This window comes from Microtus oregoni, unplaced genomic scaffold, assembly GCF_018167655.1.
Source record: "Microtus oregoni isolate MIOR12 unplaced genomic scaffold, Mior012 000018F_ref0000195, whole genome shotgun sequence".
Taxonomy (NCBI): Eukaryota; Metazoa; Chordata; class Mammalia; order Rodentia; family Cricetidae; genus Microtus; species Microtus oregoni.
In genome coordinates this window covers 29,277,572-29,303,565 of record NW_024543077.1, presented here as the reverse complement: position 1 = coordinate 29,303,565, position 25,994 = coordinate 29,277,572, and the positions used below count along the sequence as shown (strand labels likewise).

Below are 25,994 nucleotides of genomic sequence, written 5' to 3'. Positions count from 1 at the left end.
GAGATCAGTCCCTTTCCAAGATTCTTCACTGCTCAGGTTTGTGGACTGCAAACAGTGGTCAATCAGGACAATCATAGAGCATCTACAATTGACTCCCTCATTCCACATAGCTAATCTCAACTTCTATTGAAGAAGGAAAACTCTCACCCTCAGTCCAACCTTTTTGTTTCTGCCCTGTGTTTCTTGCCCAGCTTCAAGTTGGTCAATGAGCTCAACTTTTGCACAGGTCCCTCTGCTTCTAAGTCCCCAAGAAAGCCAGAAAGATCAGCCAACACTCATTAATTACTCTATTTTTTTCTCATTGACAAATCAACGTCATAGCTGTAAGGAGTTGCAAGATGGTTTTCAGAGCAGTAGGCAGCAGAGAAAAGATTGATTAGGAGTTCAAAATGATTCTCAATTACACAGCATGAGGCAAGCCTAAACTATAGGGCATATTGCTCTACACAGAAATCAATAATCAACATCACTTGAAAGAAATAAAATGCAGCCGGGCGGTGGTGGCGCACGCCTTTAATCCCAGCACTCGGGAGGCAGAGGCAGGCGGATCTCTGTGAGTTCGAGACCAGCCTGGTCTACAAGAGCTAGTGCCAGGACAGGATCCAAAGCCACAGAGAAACCCTGTCTCGAAAAACCAAAAAAAAAAAAAAAAGAAATAAAATGCAACTATTAATGACTTTGAAATGTTGGAGAACAAAAACAGAGAAAAGAGCAGCAATACACCCAAACAAAATATCTGAAAATAACACCAATAACTGATTTTTTTAAATGACAAAAATACTGCACTTTTAAGATTAAATAAAGCTTTCTATATTGACTTTGAAAGAGTAGGCCCTTCAGTAAAAGAGGGGATGTCATTAATAAGAGATAGATTGATGATGCCCCTATACATATGTTGGCTGCTGAGATCTGTAACCTGACGCATAAGAGTTAGTCAATGGCCTGTTTCTCAAATCTCTGGGTTGACATAACTGTGTCAAGCAAGATCAACCACATCTGCAGAGGATAGTGGCCTAATTGCAACTTTAATGTTCATTGGCTCAAGATGACCTTCCCAATCTGTACACCCACTCAATTGATATGCATTCATTCACATGGCATTAATTTAATAACACATGCTGGGAAATTACAAATTCACTGAACCTACCACAATCAGACCTGTTTTCATAATGGTGGCTTCAATAGTTGATTGCCTCCATTTTCCCTGCATTGTACACAATAAACTATTCATCTTATTCTGGTCTGAAGACAGAAGGAGTTCTCCATATGCAAATCCTTTTTCTGTGACTGCATTGGATAGTCAACTATGTGTCTCTAATGCATAATTCTGGCTAGGCGGTGGTGGCTCATGCCTTTAATCCCAGCACTGGGGAGGCAGAAGCAGGCGGTTCTCTGTGATTTGATGTCAGCCTGGTCTACAAGAGCTAGTACCAGGACAGGAACCAAAAGCTATGGAGAAACCCTGTCTTGAAAAAAAAAATATTCATAAGTCTAAAACTGTGAGGTTTTACAGTCATTGTTTTAGGGGAATTTTGAAAGTGTAGTATACCAAGGACACCTGAGTCAACATAAGAATTTGTCTCAGAGGGATGGAGAGATGGCTCAGCAGTTAAAGGCTAGGTTCACAACCAAAAATATAAGAATTTGTCTCAGGCCGGGCGGTGGTGGCGCACGCCTTTAATCCCAGCACTCGGGAGGCAGAGGCAGGCGGATCTCTGTGAGTTCGAGACCAGCCTGGTCTACAAGAGCTAGTTCCAGGACAGGCTCCAAAACCACAGAGAAACCCTGTCTCGAAAAACCAAAAAAAAAAAAAAAAAAAGAATTTGTCTCAGAAACTATTTTTCTAAGAGGATGGAAATACAAAAGTTCTAGAATTAATATGCCTTTCCATTGAGAAATCACTTCGTACACTTAGGAGATTAATAAAGAAAGACATCTTTAATGATGGTAGACATCAATCTCTGGCTAATGCTCAAAGAGGAGCCAGCTAGACAGATTCCACATTTGCTGTTGTCCTTAAGCCTCCTTTAGAATTAGGCTTTAGGTTACACTTTGAACAATTAAAATAGAAACAGGCAACTTGACAGACTAGACATTTAGGCAGATAGGAGAGTTACAGAGCAAAGTAATTTCCAGGATAATTTCTTATGTACACTGGTGACCTGAATCAGCAGATCATGCTTCAGTGACAGGGTCCTGAGTTGTAGGTCACAGGGGATGACAAAGTTAGGAAAAGTAAAATGGTAAAAGTTCAAAATTTAGGGTGGGGAGGTCTTGCAGATGCCTAGTAATCTAACCAAGAAAAACTGAAACTTGCTGGGCATTGATGGCACACACCTTGGCTGAGTCAAGGGACATCCATGAGTTCACGGACAGCCTGGTTTACTGTCCACATAGTTAAATATAAATATAAATGGAGATTGTATGTAAGGTTAAATGCAAAGTGATCAATTTTGAGAAGATACTCGAGAAACTAGGCCTCTCGAGTATGGCATATGGAAATTGAGAAGAAAGATTTTCGTACACACAACACTCTGCTCCCAATTCTCTAAGCAGATTAAGCCCACAGCACTAGGTCTATGGATTAACAGGATCACATGGGACTTCACGAGGCAGGGAATATGGCGGCAGGTTCTCACAGGGATCCCGGGAAGACGCACCATGCTGACTGCCGCACCTCACCCTCTGCTCCTCCCCATCTGGAGACAGCATTCCCTTGCTCACCATGTTGTGGTTCCCCAGCTCGCCAAAGCTCTCAGATAGTCATCTCCCTGCAGCAGCAACTTCACCACAGCACAGGAGACAATTGGCACAAGCTCCTCCACAAAGCCGAGTCTGAAGGCGGGTGCCCGGAAGAGCCCTGCACCACTTCTGACTGGCAGGTCACCTGGAGGGTCTGATTGGCTGGTGCGGTCTGAGTGGCAAGAACACTGTCCACAGGGCTACAGTGTGCTTAAAGACACAGTACAGTGGTTCCTGGCCATTCCTTCCACCCCAGTCAAAGATCTTTTCTAGATTGGCCAACCTTTGCATTTCAATAGCACTTGCCCCTTGCTCCAAAAGAAGACACTGTCACAATCTTACACTCCATAGGAACTTTCCCTTTTTCCTCCAGGATACAATGTGGTTAGGTAGATTGTACTGTGCACTGTGCTGTGCTAGGTGGAGCAGTGATTTCTCGTCCTACAGGGGGACCGGTGCACAGAATATTAACAGCGAAAAATAACTTTAAGGTCACACACGATGATTGTTCTCTGGCTTCCTGCTGAGGTCACATGAACTGAAGGTACTTTTAACATGATTTTCAATGGGATTTTACACAACAGAAAAGAAAAAAGGAGGAACCACATCTTAAAAACCATATAAAAAGTACCTTCATTTCATCTGACCTCAGAATGAAGGCACATAACAAATATTTCATTTTGTAATTTTAAAACTCTCTTTAGTTCTTATTATTCCAGGCATCCTTACCTCCGTGGGACAGGAATTACTCAACCCACCTACCACACTGCACCATACAAGTCACACAGTGTGCTGGAAGATAAAGGGAAAGTTCCTAGGAGTGCAAGAAGACATTGACTGCTTTAGTAGCCAGGGGCAAGTACTATTAAATGTATATGTTCTCAGAACTGGAAAAGTTCTCTGTTGGAGTCAATGGATTGGACAGGAACCAGTATTCTGTCTCTTTAAGCACACTGTACCCTCTATGGGCGGTGCTCTAACCACTCAGGACTCACTAGCCAATCAGCACTCCAGATGACCTGCCAGTCAGAAACAGTGCAGGTCTCTTCCTGGCAGCCGCCTTCAGTCTTGGCTTTGAAGAGGAGCTGGCGCCAGTGGATTCCTGTTCTCGGGTGCAGTTGCTGTTGCAGGGAGACGATGAGCTGAGAACTTTGGGAAAATGGAGAAGCACAACATGGTGAGTGAAGGAACGCTGTCTCCTGATGGGGAGGAGCAGAAGGCTAGGTGCAGAAAATACTGTTGTTACCTCCATGGGTCTGGGTGGGAACCTGCAGCCATATTCCCTGTATTGTGAAGTCCCTCATGGTCCCTGGTAACTCATGGGCCTAGGGGCAGGCCTCTGAATAACTTTGCTCTGTGGTTTCATCTCCATAGAGTATTGGGAGCAGGAAGCTCCCAAACTCCTTCGTAATCATCTTAAACAGGGGTCATGCATTTATGGATACAAGTTGCCAAACTCAGAGAAGCCTCGTTTCTCCAGTATCTTCTCGATATCGAGCACTTTGCACTTAAGATTTAAATATAATCTGAATTTATATATAAATAATATATATTAATTTATATATAAATAATATATATAATGGAGGTTATGAAAGGCATCTCACGTGTTGTGTAGCTTTCCACTACTGTATCATAATGTTGAAGAGTAAAATTGGTGATACAATAGATTGACCAACGCTTAAAAAATAATTAAGTGGGTGCCTGGAGAGATGGCTCAGAGGGTAAGAGCATTACCTGCTCTTCCAAAGGTCCTGAGTTCAATTCCCAGCAACCACATGGTGGCTCACAACCATCTGTAATGAGGTCTGGTGCCCTCTTCTTGTCTGCAGGCATATACACACACAGAATATTGTATACATAATAAATAAATATTAAAAAAAATAATAAAGTCCCACAAAGTAGAATTTATCAGAGGGAGAACTGCGTCTAAAACACCCAAAATGTAAGTATATGCTAATTAGGGCTGGAAGAGATTAGAATGCCTGTTAGAATGATTGTTCACCAGGATTTTCCAGATATTTGACCCCAAACCATTTCAAAGAAGCCATCACTGATTTAAAGGCGGTGATTGTGCACACCTCTAATTCCAGCACTCTTGAGGCAGAGGCTGATGGATTTCTTTGAGTTCAAGGCCAGCGTGATCTACTAGAGTACCAGGACAGGCTCTTCAGGCACTGAAAAACCCTGTATTGAAAAATCCCCGAGTTCAGAGATTAAAGGCGTGCACCACCACCGCCCAACAAAGATGCTATTTTTCTTCAGAAGCTTACTAGGCATGGGATGTGTCTTCTGCAACACCTCTCCACCCTATCTTTTTTATTTTTTACTTGTCCAGTCCAGTCTTTCCCCTCCCTTGTGATCTTCACCTTAGAACCCTGTCAGCCTGCCGGGCGGTGGTGGCGCACTCCCTTAATCCCACTATGGTCTACCATAGTGAGTTACAGGACAGGCTCCAAAGCCACAGAGAAACCCTGTCTCAAAAACCAAAAAAAAAAAAAAAAGAACTTTGAGGGTGTAATATAGAGGTCACTCAAGGTCACTGTTCTGGAAAGCAACAGGCCAAGGCCAACTGATTTAACATAACAGAAGTTGCATCAGAAACAATTTTTCTATCAGGATGGAAAGGCAGCTCTTTTAGAATTAATACACCTTCCCACTGAGAAATCACATCACACACTTAGAAAATTAATAAAGAAAAGTCTCTTTAATGATGTTATGCATTGATCTGTGTCCAATGGTCAAGGGGGCGCTAGGTTAGACAGATTTTGCATTCAATATATGCTGTTATCCATAAGTATCCTTTAGGAGAGTGGTCCAGATTATACTCTGAACAATTGAAATAGAAACAGGCAACTTGCCAGTCTAAATATTTAGGCAAAATATTCACAGACTATTTTCTCAAGTATGCCCATGACCTGTTACAGCAGGTCATTCTTCACTGACAGGGTTCTTTTTTTTTTTTTTTTTTTGATTTTTGAGACAGGGTTTGTCTGTAGTTTTTGGTGCCTGTCCCGGAACTAGCTCTCGTAGAACAGGCTGGCCTCGAACTCACAGAGATCCACCTGCCTCTGCCTCCCGAGTGCTGGGATTAAAGGCGTGCGCCACCACTGCCAGGCTCACCATCAAAGTTCTTAAATGACTGTACCAATTCACAGTTTTCAAATTATGTATTTGCCGGGCAGTGGTGGTGCATGCCTTTAATCCAAGCACTCATGAGGCAGAGGCAGGTAGATCTCAGTTAGGTTGAAGCTAGTGTAGTATACAAGAGCTAGTTCCCGGACAGGCACCAAAGTTACAAAGATACCCTGACTCAAACAAAACCAATAAAATGAAATAACACATTTGAACCATGTAGTTGACTGTTCAGTGCAGAAACAGGAAAAGGATTTGCATATGGAGCCTTTCTTCTGTCCTCAGATCACAATAGGAAGAATGGATTATTGTGTGCACTGCAGGGGGCACAGCATAGGCTATCAGCTGTTGCAGCCACCACTATGAAAAAGGGCCTGACTGTGGTAGCAGGAGTGGTTTGTAATTGCCCAGCATGTGTAAATTAATGTCATGTGAATGAACACAGAGCAGATTGTGTGGGTGTCCAGATTAGGAAGGTTATCTTGAGTCAAGGAACATTGAATTTGCAATTAGGCAACTATCCTCTGCAGATATGCTCGATCTTTGTTTATTGATATTTATTGAGCTCTACAATTTTCTTTGCTTCACTCCCTGCCTCTCCACTCCCACATTCAACCCTCTCCCAAGGTCGCCATGTACCAAATTTACTCAGCTGATCTTGTCTTTTTCTACTTTATACTTCCCATATAGGTTAGATGTATGTAAGTCTCTCTTAGCATCTTCATTTTTGTCTAAGATCTGGGATTGTGGTTTGTAGTCTGGCTTTCTTTGCTTTATGCTCAAAAACCACCTATGAGTGAGTACATGTGATAATTGTCTTTCTGTGTCTGGGTTACCACAGTCAAAATAATGTTTTCTAGATCCATCTATTTTCCTGCAAAATTTAAGACGTCGTTATGTTTTTTCTGCTGTGTAGCACTCCTTTGTGTAAATATTCCACATATTTCTTTCTTTTTTTTTTTTGGTTTTTCGAGACAGGGTTTCTCTGTATCTTTGGAGCCAGTCCTGGAACTTGCTCTTGTAGACAAGGCTGGCCTCAAACTCACAAAGATCTGCCTTCTTCTGCCTCCTGAGTGCTGGGATTAAAGGCATGTGCCAAGACCACCCAGCTAAAAGTGCATTATTATCATCATCACTTTAAATGTCACTTTTTGGTATCAGTTTCAAATACTTTCTTTAAGTGTATTGCTGCTCTTATCTCTGTTTCTGTTCTCCAGTGTTTCTAAGTCATTGATAGTTTCATTTCATTTCTGTCAAGCTATGTTGATTTCTATGTAGAGAGAGCAATGTCACCTATACATTAGGCTTGCCTCATGCTATGTAATTGAGAATTGTTTTGAACACCTACCTAATCCCGCCTCTGCTGCCCAGTTCTGGGAAGACAGACCTGAACTCCTTCCAGGTTTGTCCTTCACTAGTCATTGAGAAAGAAAAATAGAGCAGTTAATGAGTGTCTGCTAGTCATTCTGGCTTTTATTGGGGACTTAGAAATGAAGAGGGATTGGTATAAGAATTGAACTCAATGACCAACTTTGAAGCTGGTGGAGACACAGTGCAGGAAGTGAGAGGTTGCACTGTGGTTAAGGGCTTTCCTCCTTCAACTGAGATTACTTATGTGGAATCAGTCAATTGTGATGCTGTATGATTGTCCTGATTGACCATTGTTTGCAGTCCACAGACAATGGCAATCTGGGTATGAAACTGACCTTATCTTGAAATCTAATTGTTATATATACAATATTTCATCAAAAATAGATGATCTGGGTAAAATGTTGTGTCCCTGCTTAACAGGACTGTTACTTTTCTGGAACAAGATCTTCATCTTTAGGGAAAATACATGAGAAATATTTATTTTGCTCTAATACAAATCCTTAGTCTCTGGAGCACATGACCATACAGTGTGTTTCAAGTTTTCAAAATAATTTTTGAGATTAAAACTTCATCATGTCCACATTGTCTTTGCTCCCTCCAAGCCGTAACATATCCTGATTGTTTTCTTCTAATTCATGGTATGTTTTTGTTTAACAACAGTTACAAAGTAACCACAGTTACACAGGAACAGTGATTCCTTTATGACTGTGACCTGTGTTTGTCTTCAGGATTTCCCATCTCTGAGGGAATGGGATGGCTGCACTGGAAAGTGAGTGTGCAATGCAATGTGCACACAAAGGACCCTGTGCTTTGGATGAAGAATAGGATGTGCTATAGGGGAGTGGAATAATGTGTACTAAATACAAACATTCTAATCTTGGCCCATGGCTGGGCGGTGGTGGTGCACGCCTTTAATTCCAGCACTTGGGAGGCAGAGGCAGGCAGATCTCTGTGAGTTTGAGACCATCCTGGTCTACAAGAGCTAGTTCCAAGAGAGGCTCCAACACCACAGAGAAACCCTGTCTCAAAAAACCAAAAAAAAAATCTATGCCCCTGTCTTCTGGGCTGGGAGGGCAGAACTGGAGTCTTTTGATATCTGAATCTTCTATAGAGGAGCGGCTAATATTTTGAGGCCCAGCGACGTGGCCCTAACCAGTAAGGAATTCTGGGAAGGGTTAGAAATGGGGAGTACTAGTAGCAGACAGTTTGTGGGTTCTTTCCATGATTCTATTCTGCCTCTGCAGTTGGAGTTGGAAGGAAGATCACAAGCTATACCATGGTGAGTGTTGTTTGTTCAGGTCTGTTGAACTGTCATTTCTGCTGTGACTTGGACTGATCATGAGCCAGCATGTTGGTCCATGTGGTTCATGTTGACAGTGGCCCTTGTTCTCTGAGCCTCCCTGTATATGAATTTATTGGGGCAGGGGAGTCTCCGGAAATTCAGGATATGATGCTGATTGTCCAGAGTACACACATGGGCACTGCTCTTGGTGTGCAGTGGGAAGAGAGTTTAGAAAACTGAAGGTCTAGATTCCAGAATTTCTCAATATTTCATTCTTTTCAGGTTTGTGTTATAAGGTTTACAAATAGTTTAGGAACTGGTAGGAAATGATGATATTGACCTTCTAGCAATTCATGATCAGAATGCTTTTAATGTGATCCTGCCACTTGCTGCAATGGTGTGATCCAGTGAAGCTTACTTCCAGGGGAAAAAGGAGTTTCTGATCTGCAGACATTTCTCAGGTGTGCATTGTATTGGACAGGTAGATAGAGCTTAATCCACATCTTGGACCATAATCCATGTAGCAGAAAATAAATTGAAACCATTTTTCTTTGCTTTCCATAAACAACATTCTCCATGACACATTATTTTTAAAAACCCCATCCCTTTTAAATGAGTTTAAGAAAATAAACAAAATCCAGCTCCCACCTCCATATTCCCACTTCTTCCCATTCCTTTTAAATAAAAGGGGAAAATGTAAAGATAAAATAAAACAAAACAAGAACACCTGATAAATAAATAAAAAAAAAACACTGCAAAACTTCCCAAAACAAAGTATGTATTTCTCTAAGGTAAGTAGAATTTACACTGAATCCACTGGGAGTGAGTTCTTTCTGGTACAAAAACCTGCAAAGAAAGACACTCAAGACAGAAAAATCAACAAAAAAACAAACAAAATAGTTCACCAAAAAAATTGGAGAGGCTGGAGCCCTAGGCGTGTGCCTAGACCTGGTAAATCAGAAGCAGGCAGGGACTGCAAAAGACAGAGAGAAGATGAGGGAAGAAAATAAGCTGAACAGATTGGTGCCCTTCAAGAACTCTGTGTAAAATAGTTCTTCTACCACCCATACCCACCTACCCTTGAGCAGTCCCAAAGAGAGTGAAGTGGAGCAGAGAACAGGAAACAGTTTGCACATTTGAGAAGTGTCCATGTTGAATCTCCATAGGAAATATGTCACACCTGCCCCATTCCCTGGGCCTCCCCTACTGCCCAGAGCAGGTCCCTACAGTTAATTTTGGGATTCTCCCCCTTCCACAGTATAACTTTTTTAAAGATTTATTTATTTATTTATTTATTTATTTATTTATTTGTCCCTGCAGGCCAGCAGAGGGCACCAGATCTCATTATAATTGGTTGTGAAGCCACCATGTGGTTGCTGGGAATTGAACTCAGGATCGCTGGAAGAACAGTCAATACTTTAACCTCTGAGCCATCTGTCAGCCCCCCAGTATATCTTTTTTAAAAAACATTTTTTCCCATCGAGGTCATCATTGGTTTTCTATCTTTTTAAATTCTTTTTTCCATTCTTTCCTCTTTTTTCCCCCTCTCTCCTTCCAATACTTTTTTTAGTAAGGGGAATACCATGATGTCACTCTAGCCTGGCACTTGTAGACTTGATCCCAGGGCCTGCTGTCAAAACCACTGTAGAATCAAGACAGGGAGATGTTGTAATTAGTAGTCTGGGCATGGTATTGGATTTGTGGGAAACCCCTGTCTGTTGTAGTGATGAGAATCATCTTGATTTGTCTCACTCTAAACAGGGACTCACCTAAAGCCAAGGAGTCCTCACTGACCCTTTGTCTATGAATTCTACATCTTCAAACCCTTTGCCAAGGCCACTGAATTTGTTACAGACTGACAAATTAGTAACATGGTTGACTGAACCACAGCCACGAAAGTGAGCTTCCAGCTCTTCTGCTGTTGCACCATAGTCCACATTGCCAACATAGATGGAACTGGCATCAGCCTCCATCTTCTCCTCAAGAGATGATCACTGAGCCAGCATTGTCTGGGGTTGTACTCTTATTTTGGGGTTGTATTCTTATTCATCTGCTTCTCTACCTCATTTTGTAGCTCCTTTAATTTCTCATCCTCTTCCTCTATCTCCCTGACTCCCTAAAGCTTTGATCACCTTCTACTCTGGGTCCTCAATGATGCTGTCATTGAAGTGCTCCTTCTGGCTTCTGGGGACTCCCCAGCTGGTCCCAGAACCTGTAGCTGAAGGATCCTCATTCCCAGTCTCCCCAAAGGCCCACTTCTCAGGCAGGGATCCCCAACCACCTGCTTCCCCCACTGTTCTTCAAATCATTTCTCTAGGTTGTTTGGGATTGGGTATCAGTGAAGCAGCATTTATCTAGACCAGAAGAAAGTACTAGGGCCGGGAGAGACATCACAAATGATCTCTTTTGTTTGCTAAGAGAATATCCATATCATGAGACTTCTGTCGTTGGAAGATAGATCAGCAATTAGAGGTCAGAAACAACAGTTTAATGGTCATTTTGAGATAACTGCTTTCTCTGTTGGCTAACACAGATGTTATTCACCACCATCAAGGTTCCTGGAAGAAGAACAACAGGCATAATAAAATTCTGTATAATGTTAAAATATACCTAACATGATTATACTTTCAACTTTAATAAGTAACAAACTACTAATATGCAGTACTTTAATAATAATAACTTTCAAGGACTAAATATTTTTTTTCTTTTTTTTTTTTTTTTTTTTTTTTTTCTTTTTCGAGACAGGGTTTCTCTCTGATTTTGGAGCCTGTCCTGAAACTAGCTCTTGTAGACCAGGCTGGTCTCAAACTCACAGAGATCCGCCTGACTCTGCCTCCCGAGTGCTGGGATTAAAGGCGTGCGCCGCCACTGCCTGGCAACTATTTTCACTACATGTTTAAGTTCGTTGTATTAGGTAAAATATCTTGAGTAAAAATATAACATCATAGACAGTATGTTTTAACAAAAATAATATCAAATTACTATCAAAAGGAAGCATACATATCTATATCAATGTAAAATATTTAAATAAGTAGTTACTTTTTAAATTAATTTTAATGATCTACCATTTTATCTCATCATACATATATATGCCTTTTGATTTTTTTTAAGAGTAGATTCAATAATCTACACTTTTATCCTATCATTACCTTGGGTGCCTTTTCTAGGTGGATAAATGTTTATGAATATATAGAGTTGGCTTTGGAGTTGGACACTGGCTCTGTCCCTCTATAAATCCAAACATGTTAAAAGAAAAATTCAGAGTTTCTGTCTCATGTCAGGAGCATGGGACAGAAAGAAAAAAGAATTTAGAAAAAAATTTACTTCTCTTTATATCTATTTTTGTCTCTATTGTACATGTCACTGAATATATTTGTCTGTATATGTCTATATAATTAATGTTGAAGGTTTGCACAATGAACAATAAATTTTCCTGCAGTGAATTTTGAAATTTCCAGGAAGAAGATGGGGCCCCAGAACATCAACTCAACCTGGTTGATATTATGTCATGATGATGATAGTGCTACTACCAGATCCGTTTTGAGTACCAGCTAGTCAAGATGGTTCCAACTTGGTTAGCTGAAATGGTGCACTTTTTACAATGTTCTGGACAGACCTCCTAATAGGAAGCTCAGAAAAACCTTACCAAATATGCAGAGACTATTTGCAATTGTACCAGACAGTAATCTTGGAACTTAACCATCATTTTACTTTCACAGGATCCCATAGAAAGAAAATTCCTCCCCATGATAGCTGGAAGTAATTCTAAAAGACAACATCTCCTCTCCCAACAAAGTTTGTTCTCAGAATTAGGGATATCATTTAGGGGTTGATTATAATTGGTATAGGGTTGCAAGATGGAGAGAAAATTTTAGAGGCTGAGGGATCACTTTGAAAAAAAATGGGAAAATTGGATGGGATAATAGATTAGTGTGAGCTTACTCACACTAATAATAATAGTAGGTAAATAGAGTGAATATTGTGAGTTATTATTTATAGGAAATTGCATTGGTATAGATTATTGTATATTAATATACTGTGAAATTATATTGAACATTGTATGCATTCATGCTTCTACCTCTGCTTAAAAACCTTTTTATGGATTGATATATATTTGTCATATTGAAACATACATTTCTACCTCTAATCAAGATACTTATACATTGTTTACATTTTGAAGTCATTGTCCTCATTTGTTTCAGTTGTTCATTGTATAATATTCCAATATTTATTTATTTATTATGTATACAATATTCTGTCTGTGTGTCTGCCTTCAGGCCAGAAGAGGGCACCAGACCTCTTTACTGATGGTTGTGAACCACCATGTGGTTGCCGGGAATTGAACTCAGGACCTTTGGAAGAACAGGCAATGCTCTTAACCAGCGAGCCATCTCTCCAGCCCCCTTGTATAATATTCTAATATGAGCCTTAGTTTTTAAGTTTATAGGTATTAAGAATTATAGATCAATAGTCATTTATGGTTTTTATAGTGGAATAATCAGGTTCTTTAGATACGTAGAGATTATATTCTTCATATATAGGTAATCTTCAACCACCTCAAAGAGCTGTAGATTATGGCATTTAAATAACTTTGAGTTATGTTTAAGTGAGACACAATTGCTCCTAGTAGCATCATTCTATTTCCGAGAGAATGTTGAACACTGGTTACTTCACTTGGAGCTTGTTTTCTTCTTGGCAAAACTGGCCTTTAGGCAAAGACATGTTCGTGTCTCAACTACTGACAAGATACATGATATGCAAAAATGGATAAGCAGGATTGTTAAATCTTGCCAAGAGAGGATAAGATGGTTTTTAAAATTTTCCTACCTCCTTAAGTTGTCGGTCAGTTATTCTAGGTCTTTGCCAAAGTTGGTTGCTTCAACATTGCAAATGAGACTTTGGATGATTGCCCAGGGAGCCAGTTGTCTCTGTAATTTGTTACACATTTTGAAAGTTGCTTGATTGCACTTCCTGCTTACTCAAGTTATATTATTTCACTTCTTGGATCTTCGATGGGGTTGAAGACTAGATAGTTGAAGTTACTTTCCTCTCATGACTTGGCTAAGTTATTATACAAGACATAAACTATTTAGGATAGGATAATTAATGAATATATTGTTCTTATTCATAGTATAGAATTGTGTATTGGGCTTAGAACTCTCTTATTTAAACAAAAGGAGAAGGTGCTGTAGGAAATCTTACAGCCAGTGGTTTCCTGACCACTAAGGCATGGCCTCTTATATTATATATACCAGTATAGAGCATGAGTCCAGCCTCTTTCTGGCTGCATGATTCGGTTTCTGATCTCAGTTCAAGCATAGGATTCTGATTTGTGAGTCTATCCCTAATAAATAAACATCTATTTCTCAATTCTGAGCTAGTATTGCATTTCTTCTAAGAATCCTTCTTTAAGGGTCATTAAATGTGAATTTTTTAAGTGATGAAATGATTTCTTTCATTTGTTGACAATGGACCAATAGTGACTGGGTTCAGAACGTACTTGATTAAATAAACAACCCACCAGAAAATATCATGTATTTGAAGAACTTTCTCTCCTTATTGGTTTTATTTCAATTTTCTGTGGATCCTTAGTAGGAGAAGCATTTCTAGATGAAATTCCTCATTGTATGCTATGAGTTTCAATACCCTAACGTAATTTCCTGACATTTATATCTACTGTGTTGTGCTTGACATTAATCAGCCAAATTCGTATTTATACTGAAATGTGTTTACCATCATTATAGGCTCAATCTCTAAATCACAGAAGATATAGCAGAAACAGTTGTTATTCAGTGCTCAAGAGTTTGGTAACCTGCTGTTTTAATTGTTTTGTTTGCTCATCTGAGTCATTGTGTGGCTCTAAATTCCTGAAAGTAGAGGGAGGCATCATTCCTGGCTCTATTTGTTGTTATGTTACTGGATGATGGCCCTGGAATGCAGGTATTTTTTATGTCAAGTATAAGCTGCTGTGCTGAGCTTCATGCTTATCTTGAATTTTAAAATTTGACAGAGGGTATCTCTCTAATTCCCAGGATGCCATCCCATGGATTGATAGCTTTTATACTGCCTGAGTATTTTGAGTCATTAAATTACAGTTGTATGAACATCTACTTGCTTGTTATGCTTGCTATGAATTTTTTAAATCAATATGATTGTTTTATATGCCTGCATGGATATGTACCATGAAAGTGATCCAAGGATATCAGAAATCCTTACCCTGGAAAATGGATAATTATAATCCCCATGTAAGTACAGGCAAATTTGTCCATCTCCATTCAAGATCAGCAAGAGGGCTGAATTAATCTGCCCTCTCTCCAGGTCTGTGTTGATTATTTATGACCAACATTTATATATCTACTGTTTTCATCTGTCCACTTGTAACTGTTTTATACAGGAAGTTCTTTTTGTTCAAAATGTTATTGGTATTGCAGTTTATATTAGGGTACTTCAGGGTCTGGAAGAAGACTACAGAACTGGAGTGAAAACAACTCTTTGTAGAAACTTCAAAAAAAGCCTGTTAGTTTTTCTATCCCATTGTTTGTGTTATTGAGGTTTGCAATGGAGAAAGAGACTTAATGTGTACTGCCACCTCTCCTGGACCTGATTATATTGACTTGCATGACATTCAACTCAGAGACAAATATACCCACCTCTGTTTTCTCAGTGTTGTGGTTAAAGGCACAATAAACAAATACACCCATTTGTGTATCTTTTTTTCTTTCTGTAATGAGGAATTTTTCATACAATTTTCTCATGCATACAATTTACTGTTGATCTTTTTTCTTGTCTCACCCTGTTAATAGATATTGTTCTTATAAGGTGAAATCCCATTCAAAGTGTATAGAAATGACAGAATTGACTCTCCTTTTCAATTTACTTCTAAAGTAACTGACTATATCACAGAATAAGAATGGGTAACACCAGAATCATACAACTGTATTTTCAAAGAAGTATGCATTTCCAATGATGTCACTGTCATGCTTACATGTACACTCGTATGGTATATTTTTGAAGGCAGTGACCTATGATGATCTACATATCAACTTCACTCAGGAAGAGTGGGATTTGCTGAGTCCTTCCCAGAAAAATCTCTATAAAGATGTGATGCTGGAGACCTTCAGGAACCTCACTACTATAGGTAAAAATGAATTTCCTTCATGTTTCAAAATATGGAGACAACCTTTCCTTGCCTTATAATGTTGTTCTGTAATTTGATTTAGAAAGAAGAAAATGAGATGAATAACACAATCATAGTTCTGAGGTGCACATAAGATAATGAGCTAGCCGGGCGGTGGTGGCGCACGCCTTTAATCCCAGCACTCGGGAGGCAGAGGCAGGCGGATCTCTGTGAGTTTGAGACCAGCCTGGTCTACAAGAGCTAGTTTCAGGACAGGCTCCAAAACCACAGAGAAACTCTGTCTCGAAAAACCAAAAAATAAATAAATAAATAAATAAATAAATTAAAAAAAATAAAAAAAAGATAATGAACTAATTGTTGTACAATATTCAATAATATAACATACATATTCTGGTACTGTATTTCAGGGTACATTTTGGAGGACTGTAACACTGAAGAACATAGTCAATGCTCTAGAAGACCTGCAAGGTAATTTTCCTGTGCAAGTTTATAACAATGTGCCTCTGATGAGTTTGTAATATGTCCAGGAACAATGAATCAAAAGTAGCAGTGTAAATAAGCACAGCTTTAAATGCATTGATGGTTATTAAATTCTCACAAATCCATATTCCTCAATTTCTCATATGTGAATTGCATTTGCAAGGCATTCGTTAAAGAAAAAGTCAACAGCACTCGGGTGGCATAGGCAGGCGGATCTCTGGGAGTTTGAGACCAGCCTGGTCTACAAAGCTAGTTCCAGGATAGTCTCCAAAGCCACAGAGAAACCCTGTCTCAAAAAAACCAAAAAAAGAAAAAGAAATAGTCAAGGAAGCAATGACTAAACAGAAATCACCATTTGAGTCATGGCAACGTGAGAGCTATGTAGTAGATCTGCCAGTCCATTTCTTTCTTGCTACTTATGACAATAACTGTATACACACTTCAGTGATGAGTGTAGCTACAAACTTTCTCCTAAATCAATAGCTCATGGTAAGACTTGGATTACTCATAAAGTTTTTGTGACTTGCTAAGTTTAGTGAAAGTGGCAGTTAGAGTCAAGGGTCAAGGCGCAGTTGTTGTGGAGAAACCTTAATATCCATACCACAAGTCTATGAGGAACAGCAAGTCAAACCATGAGGATTCAATGTGGAAATCTTTTATTCACTATTCTTCCTTTACTATGTATATCATATGTTAACTCTTGATACAAGCATATGAGAATATGGATATGGAAAGATGTAGCATACGACTCATTAAGAACAATTAGAAGATAAACTGTAGTTCCCATGGAGAGTATAGTTGTTCAATTAAGACTAAGTATACAGTAATTGGTTTTCTACCATCATTGTTAATACATAAACAACTTCACATTACAAAAAAGCCCCAAGAGTTCTAAGTCTGCCAATACTTCTTGGTGTCTTTGTTCACTTAGCCAATGTATAATGATTCATAGTAAAATTTATGAATGCAGTAAGTTTAAGGCATTCAGTGTATGCAGTTTTTTTTAAAAAAAATGTGAAAAATATCATAGAAAAAACATAGGGATAGTTATAGATGAAATGGTAAACCATGACACAAAGGAATTTATCATCACAAATATTTTTCCTAATGAAAGAAGAAAACATGATTTTAAATGAAGTCATAAGACATTAATATTTTATTCATTTTTACAGTTGGAACAAATTATGAAATTAATTCATACAGATCTGAGGTTCAACAGTGTATTGAATGTGGTAAAGCTTTTGCATGTGTAAATTATCCTTGCAGGATTAAAAGAAATCAAATTGGAGAGAAATTTTCAATATGTTCTCACAGTGGTAAAGCCTTGTCTTATGACACTCACCTTCTAAGGAATGAAAAAACACATACCAGAGAAAAATGCTGTGAAATTAAGCAATGTGGTAAAGCCTTTGACTATCACAGTCATCATCAAATGCATGAAAGAACACACACTGGAGAGAAACTCTATGAATATAGTCAAGATGATAAAGACTTTGTTCTTTATGAAACTCATCAAAGTCATAAAAGAACACATAATGAAGAAAAATCATATAAATTTAATCTGCTTGGTAAGGCCTTTGCTGATCACAGTCATCTTCAAAAGAATAAAGGAACACATACTAGAGAGAAACCCTATGAATGTAATCAATGTGGTAAATGCTTTGCACGTCAGGATAATCTTCAAAGACATAAAAGAACACATACTGGAGAGAAACCCTATGAATGTAATCAGTGTGGTAAGTCCTTTGCTCAGAACAGTAATCTTCAAATGCATAAAAGAGCCCATAATGGAGAGAAGCCATATGAATGTAGTCAGTGTGGTAAATACTTTGCACGTCTGGATTATCTTCAATTGCATGAAAGAACACATACTGGAAAGAAACCCTATGAATGTAATCAGTGTGGTAAGGACTTTGCTCAACGTGGTACTCTTCAAAACCATAAAGGAACACATACTGGTGAGAAACCCTATGAATGTAATCAGTGTGGTAAGGCCTTTGCACATCAAAGTCACCTTCAATACCATAAAAGAACACATACTGGAGAGAAACCCTATGACTGTAATCAGTGTGGTAAGGCCTTTGCACGTCATAGTCAGCTTCAATACCATAAAAGAGCGCATACTGGAGAGAAACCCTGTGAATGTAATCAGTGTGGTAAGGCCTTTGCTCAACATGGTACTCTTCAAAACCATAAAAGAACACACACTGGCGAGAAACCTTATGAATGTAATCAGTGTGGTAAGGCCTTTGCTCAACGTGGTACTCTTCAAAACCATAAAAGAACACACACTGGCGAGAAACCTTATGAATGTAATCAGTGTGGTAAGGCCTTTGCATATCAAAGTCACCTTCAGTACCATAAAAGAATACATACTGGAGAGAAACCCTATGAATGTAATCAGTGTGGTAAGACCTTTGCACGTCATAGTCACCTTCAAAACCATAAAAGAGCACATACTGGAGAGAAACCCTATGAATGTAGTCATTTTGGTAAGGCCTTTCATCAACGTGGTACTCTTCAAATGCATAAAAGAACACATACTGGAGAGAAACCCTATGAATGTAATCAGTGTGGTAAGGCCTTTGCACATCATAGTCACCTTCAATACCATAAAAGAACACATAGTGGAGAGAAGCCCTATGAATGTAATCAGTGTGGTAAGGCCTTTGTTCAACGTGGTAGTCTTCAAATGCATAAAATAACACATACTGGAGAGAAACCCTATGAATGTAATCAGTGTGTTAAGGCCTTTGCACGTCATAGTCACCTTCAATACCATAAAAGAACACATACTGGAGAGAAACCCTATGAGTGTAATCAGTGTGGTAAGGCCTTTGCTCAACACAGTCATCTTCAAAGGCATAAAAGAACACATACTGGAGAGAAACCCTGTGAATGTAATCAGTGTGGTAAGGCCTTTGCTCAACACAGTCATCTTCAAAGGCATAAAAGAGCACATACTGGAGAGAAACCCTTTGAATGTAATCAATGAGGTAAGCTCACAACTGTTCTCTTCAAAATCATAAAAGAACACATACTGGCAAGAAACCCTATGAATGTCATCAATGTGGTAAATGCTTTGCATGTCAGGATAATCTTCAAAGACATAAAAGAACACATACTGGAGAGAAACCCTATGAATGTAATCAGTGTGGTAAGGCCTTTGCACATCATAGTCACCTTCAATACCATAAAAGAACACATACTGGAGAGAAACCCTATGAATGTAATCAGTCTGGTAAGGCCTTTGCTCAACACAGTCATCTTCAAAGGCATAAAAGAGCACATACTGGAGGGAAACCCTTTGAATGTAATCAATGAGGTAAGGTCTTTGCTCACAACTGTGTTCTTCAAAATCATAAAAGAACACATACTGGCAAGAAACCCTATGAATGCCATCAATGTGGTAAGGACTTTGCATGTCACAATCATCTTCAATTGCATAAAAGAACACATACTGGAGAGATACATGTGAATGGAATCTGTCCTGAATCCTTTTTCCCAATCATCTCCAAATATGTAAAATAAGACATCCTATAGAGAAACTCAGAGTTTAATATGTGTGTTCTTTAAAAACATGAGAAAAATCTTACTGTAGTGATACTCTATGAAAATCAGTGTCAGAATGTTTTGTGCTTCATATAGGAGTAAGACTTTTTGTTTGTCATCAATCTGATTAAGTTTGTGGTGCATATTACCATAATCTTTGGACCTGAGGAAAAAAACTGAGGGCTTATTGTAAATTATTCTTTAAACAAAAACAGTTATTGTATAGAAAAGAATTTTATAGTGTCAACAATTTGTTCAAGCATCATGATACCTCTTATTATTTTAGTTTGAAGTAGCAAACTAATGGACAAACATTTTATGAAGCATTATTGGTTTGTGAAAGGGTATTCAAAGAAACATACATTGGTCCTGAAACCAGAGCCAAAAGAAAGTACCTTCTCTCTGAATCTAGAAGTAGTTAAAGAAATAACTACTCTGAAAAGAGCCAACATTAAAAGGGGCCAGTAGAGACACACAATTTGGCTCTCAAATCAGATCCATAAAAACAAACTCTATCCTTGTCCACTAAGCAGAAAAGCAATGAATCCCTCGGCATAAAATCAAGTCTATCCCTGAGCTTTTTCAGGATCAGGGATTGAAATCCAGCAAATTCCCATCATCAAAATCTCCTTTGCTCTCGGTTATTAAGAATTCCTATTTGAGCCATATGCTCATTCAGTATGCAGCTGTCCCTTCCACACTTTGCAGAGGTATTCATACTCATGTTTTCTTCCTTCTCAAATAAATCCAATTCAAGATTTATGTGAATACCTCTTTTACTGGAATGTTTCAGAAACTCCTGGAATTGAGCCAAGATACAATTGATGCCTTTGTTTGGGAACTTAGTTCGGAAGATGACAGAGGAATTGGACATATATTATGAAATATTCCCTTGGGAGTAGAGGAGATCCGAACCAGATATTTCTACTGGGAAACTTTCTCATTTTTTTTTTTTTTTTCTTCTGTTTTTTGAGACTGGGTTTCTCTGTAGCTTTGGGGCCTGTCCTGGAAATGCCTCTGCTTCCCAAGTGCTGGGATTAAAAATGTGCACCACCACTGCCCGGCCTGGAAACCTTTCTTAGAAGAATTAATTTCTTTTACTTCAAGTCCAAGTTTGCTCTTTCTTTACATGAACCAATTCATTGTGTGAAAAACTGTCTTAAAAGTTGTGTTCATTGTAGATATGTGATGTATGTGTGTGTGTCTTGTGTGTATTTGTTTTTTTTTTAATTTATTTATTTATTAAAGATTTCTGTCTCTTCCCCGCCACCAACTCCCATTTCCCTCCCCCTCCCCCAACCAAGTCCCTCTCCCTCCTCAGCCCGAAGAGCAATCAGGGTTCCCTGCCCTGTGGAAAGTCCAAGGAACCCCCACCTCCATCCAGTTCTAATAAGATGAGCATCCAAACTGCCTAGGCTCCTACAAAGCCAGTACATGCAGTAGGATCAGAAAGCCATTGCCATTGTTCTTGAGTTCTCAGTAGTCCTCATTATCCGCTATGTTCAGTGAGTCTGGTTTTATCCCAGGCTTTTTCAGACCCAGGGCAGCTGGCCTTGGTGAGTTCCCAATAGAACATCCCCTTTGTCTCAGTGTGTGGGTGCACCCCTCGCGGTCCTGAGTTCTTGCTCGTACTCTCTCTCCTTCTGCTCCTGATTTGGACCTTGAGATTTCTGTCCAGTGCTCCATTGTGGGTCTCTGTCTCTGTCTCCTTTCATCGCCTGATGAAGGATAATATTCAGGAGGATGCCTATATGTTTTTCTTTGGGTTCTCCTTATTTAGCTTCTCTAGGATCACTAATTATAGGCTCAATGTCCTTTGTTTATGGCTAGAAACCAAATATGAGTGAGTACATCCCATGCTCCTCTTTTTGGGTCTGGCTTACCTCACTCAGGATGGTGTTTTCTATTTCTGTTCATTTCCATGCAAAATTCAAGAAGCCCTTGTTTTTTATTGCTGAGTAGTACTCTAATATGCATATATTCCATACTTTCTTCATCCATTCTTCTATTGAAGGGCATCTAGGTTGTTTCCAGGTTCTGGCTATTACAAACAATGCTGCTATGAACATAGTAGATCATATATTTTTGTTGTATGATAAGGCCTCTCTAGGGTATATTCCCAAGAGTGGTATTGCTCGGTCCAGGGGTAGGTTGATCCCGAATTTCCTGAGAAACCGCCACACTGCTTTCCAAAGTGGTTGAACAAGTTTGCATTCCCACCAGCAATGGATGAGTGTACCCCTTCCTCCACAGCCTCTCCAGCAAAGGCTATCCTTGGTGTTTTTTTATTTTAGCCATTCTGACAGGTGTAAGATGGTATCTTAAAGTTGTCTTGATTTGCATTTCCCTGATCACTAAGGAAGTTGAGCATGACCTTAAGTGTCTTTTGGCCATTTGGACTTCTGTTGAGAATTCTCTGTTCAGCTCCGTGCCCCATTTTATAATTGGGTTGATTAGCCTTTTACGGTCTAGTTTCTTGAGGTCTTTATATATTTTGGAGATCAGACCTTTGTCAGTTGCGGGGCTGGTCAAGATCTTCTCCCAGTCAGTGTGTTGCCTTTGTGTCTTAGCGACAATATCCTTTGCTTTACAGAAGCTTCTCAGTCTCAGGAGGTCCCATTTATTCAATGAGGTCCTTAATGTCTGTGCTACTGGGTTTATACGTAGGAAGTGGTTTCCTGTGCCCATGTGTTGTAGAGTACTTCCCACTTTCTCTTCTATCAAGTTCAGTGTGTTCGGACTGATGTTGAGGTCTTTAATCCATTTGGACTTGAGATTTGTGCATGGTGATAGATATGGATCTATTTTCATTCTTCTACAAGTTGACATCCAGTTTTGCCAGCACAATTTGTTGAAGATGCTCTCTTTTTTCCATTGTATACTTTTAGCTCCTTTATCGAAAATCAGGTGTTCATAGGTTTGTGGGTTAATGTCAGGGTCTTCTATTCGATTCCATTGGTTGACTTCTCTGTTTTTATGCCAATACCAAGCTGTTTTCAATACTGCAGCTCTGTAGTAGAGTTTGAAGTCAGGGATGGTAATGCCTCCAGACGATCCTTTGTTGTATAAGATTGTTTTGGCTATCCTGGGTTTTTTGTTTTTCCATATAAAGTTGATTATTGTCTTCTCCTGATCTGCGAAGAATTTTGATGGGGATTGCATTGAATCTATAGATTGCTTTTGGTAGAATTGCCATTTTTACTATGTTGATCCTCCCAATCTAAGAGCAAGGGAGGCCCTTCCATTTTCTGGTGTCCTCTTCAATTTCTTTCTTCAAAGACTTAAAGTTCTTGTCAAATAGATCTTTCCCATCGTTGGTCAGAGTTACCCCAAGATATTTTATGCTATTTGAGGCTCTCGTGAAAGGTGATGCTTCTCTGATTTCCCTCTCTGTTTCATTATCCTTAGTGTATAGGAAGGCCACTGATTTTTTGGAGTTGATCTTGTATCCTGCCACAATACTAAAGGTGTTTATCAGCTGTAGGAGTTCTTTGGTAGAGTTTTTGTATACTATCATATCATCTGCAAATAACGAGAGCTTAACTTCTTCTTTTCCGATACGAATCCCCTTGATCCCCTTATGTTGTCTTATTGGTATTGCTAGAACTTCAAGCACTATATTGAAGAGGTATGGAGAGAGTGGACATCCTTGTTGTGTTCCTAATTTTAGTGGGATGGCTTTGAGTTTTTCTCCGTTTAACTTAATGTTAGCTGTCAGCTTGCTGTATATAGCTTTTATTATGTTTAGGTATGACCCTTGTATCCCTAATTTCTCCAAGACTTTTATCATAAAGGGGTGTTGAATTTTGTCAAATGCTTTTTCAGCTTCTAATGAAATAATCATATGGTTTTTTCTTTCAGTTTATTTATATGATGGATTACATTAATAGATTTTCATATGTTGAACCAGCCCTGCATCTTCTTATGTGTATTTGAATGTGCATTCTGTATGCACTTAAAGATAATACCTTGGATATTATTGCAGAAGAAATTACAGGAAGCTGTCAAACATCTAACAATAGTTCTCACCTAGGCATGACTCTAGTGCCTCATATATTTTTAGTCTATTTATATCTTTTTGAAGTCTGGAAATAGGAACACACTCCTAGAAAAAAGAAAGTTCAATTCATGACAACAATTGGTTACTTTCTTTAGACATCACAGTTTTCTTTAGCTTTAAGTAAAAATTTTTATCATAACCTTGATACTCGCCCGTGTGTGTTCTCTGATGCTGGATAAGGTGGGAGCTGTGGCTGAAGCCCTTGCCGCATTCGTAACACTTGTAGGGTCTGTGTCCCATGTGCGTTTTTTGGTGTCGATTGAGGTCTGAAATCTGACTAAAGGCCTCCCCACACTGAGAACACATGTGATAGTGGATGCCTGTGTGAAATTCTTTGTGGGCCAGCAGGTCAGTGACCTGCTGGAGAGGGTAGCTGACCCACTCCTCTGCGGTCAGCTCTCCCCACTGTCTTTCGCACCTGTCCCCACTTTCAAAGACTTCTTCGCTTTCCGGGTTCTTCTCAGCATCCCCAATAGCCTCTTCGGACATGGTCACAAACTCCACATCTTCACTAAGCTCTTCTTTCAAATTTGTTTCGTTCTTGCTCCAGATCTCAAAGTCCAATGAGACAACATTTCCGTAATTCTCCTGCATCACGTCCCTGTAAAGGTCTCTTTGTGTAGGATCCAGAGGTCTCCATTCTTCCCGAGTGAGGTACATGGCCATATCTTCAAATGTCACAGGGGCCTGAAATCACACAATGCTTCCTCACTACTTAGCATCTAGGAGTTTAGTCCCAGCCTTTCTTCTTGAAATTAGAGACATGGTTAGAAATGTCGAGAAGGCATTGGCATTAAGTCTGATCTGGGACCCAGCCATGAGCAGGGTGGCTGCCATCTCAGGCTCAAACATTCGTCTCCTGGGAAAGAGAGCAGGAAAAGTAGCTAGTAGACAATGCTGAAGGAGAGGAAAAGCAGGGAGCCAGGCGCTGCTATAGGCCCTTCCCACTCCCTAGGGCTGGAGTTATGGTGTCCGCGGGGTATGCAGGAATGGCCCAGGACCGGTCACTCTCCTCCTCTGACCCCCGAGCGAGACTCACTCTCAGCATCTTGGTTAATACCAAGTACATGCAAGGCTAGAGTAAGGGAGGACAGCCCCTGGCTAGGTGCCCCCCCGAACTGGGGGTCAGACCGATGCTATTAGACAGAGGTTTTCAACCCAGACCTACAGAATGCCTCTGCTCTTCCGGAGTGCCATTTTTAAACTGTCATTTCTTTCCTACATACCAGTTCAAAATAACTACATCAAGGCTTTTAATAATTGAAAATACTTGACCAATATATCAGGCTTATTGCTAACTACCTGTGACATTTTTAAGTTAACACATATTCTCCACATAGTAGAACATTTATTAACATGACACAATCTAGACATGCTCCCTCTGTCTCAGGCCTATCTGCTGGACAGTCATTGTTTTATTAAAGCAAGTTGAGTGACAAATCTTCAGAGGATACAACAGAATAATCACTCCACCACAGATGTTCCTTGTACATGGGATTTGCTTTGCAAAATATTCAAAACCTGTCACGAAGTTGATATCTTTTTTACATCAAACCTACTCAATAGCTGAGAATGTGTGTTACAAATATAAACCAGCATAAATAACCATAGAAAGACACAATCAAAGCTAGCAATGAATTGTATGTACTATTGTAAGAATTTGTATGTGCTATTGTACATCTCTGTGTGTGTTTGGGCATTCTGTGTGTATATACTTGTGGAAATATAAGTATGTGATTGTATATATGTGTGTGTATATTTGGAAGACAGAAGTGAATCTCTGGTTTCAGGCCTTTGATTTGACCAAACTTTTATTTTCTATTTCTTTTCAGATAGGGTGTCTGATTGCTTTGTAACTTTCCAAGTAGACTAGGCTAGCTGACCAACAAGCCCCAGGTACTCATTTGTCTCCATGTCCCTTTCCCATTACTAGTGTTAAAAGTCCTTGTGACTTTTTTCGTTTTCTCTTCAGCATGGATTCTTGGGCTCAAACTGAGTTCCTTCTTCTTACAAGAAAATCTCACCTGTCTTCTCAGGCCTCTCAACTACAGATATTCTGTCAGCATTGTTTAGTTTTGGTTTAGTTTGTCAGATAGTTCCATGTAGCCGTGAGATTGGACTCCAAGTGCTTTATCTCCCTACCTATCTATGTACCTATCAATCTGTCTTTCTAATTTTTTTGAGACAGTATCTCAAAGTGGAGCGCTCAAATTCTCCTACTCTAGCTAATCAATAAA

At 39.4% G+C, this 25,994-nt stretch overlaps 1 pseudogene; it reads left to right on the top strand.

Annotated features, from left to right (window-relative positions):
• LOC121458803 overlaps positions 1–19,140 on the top strand; it is a 50,176-nt pseudogene extending 31,036 nt beyond the window's left edge.
• The last annotated feature ends 6,854 nt before the right edge of the window (positions 19,141–25,994 follow it).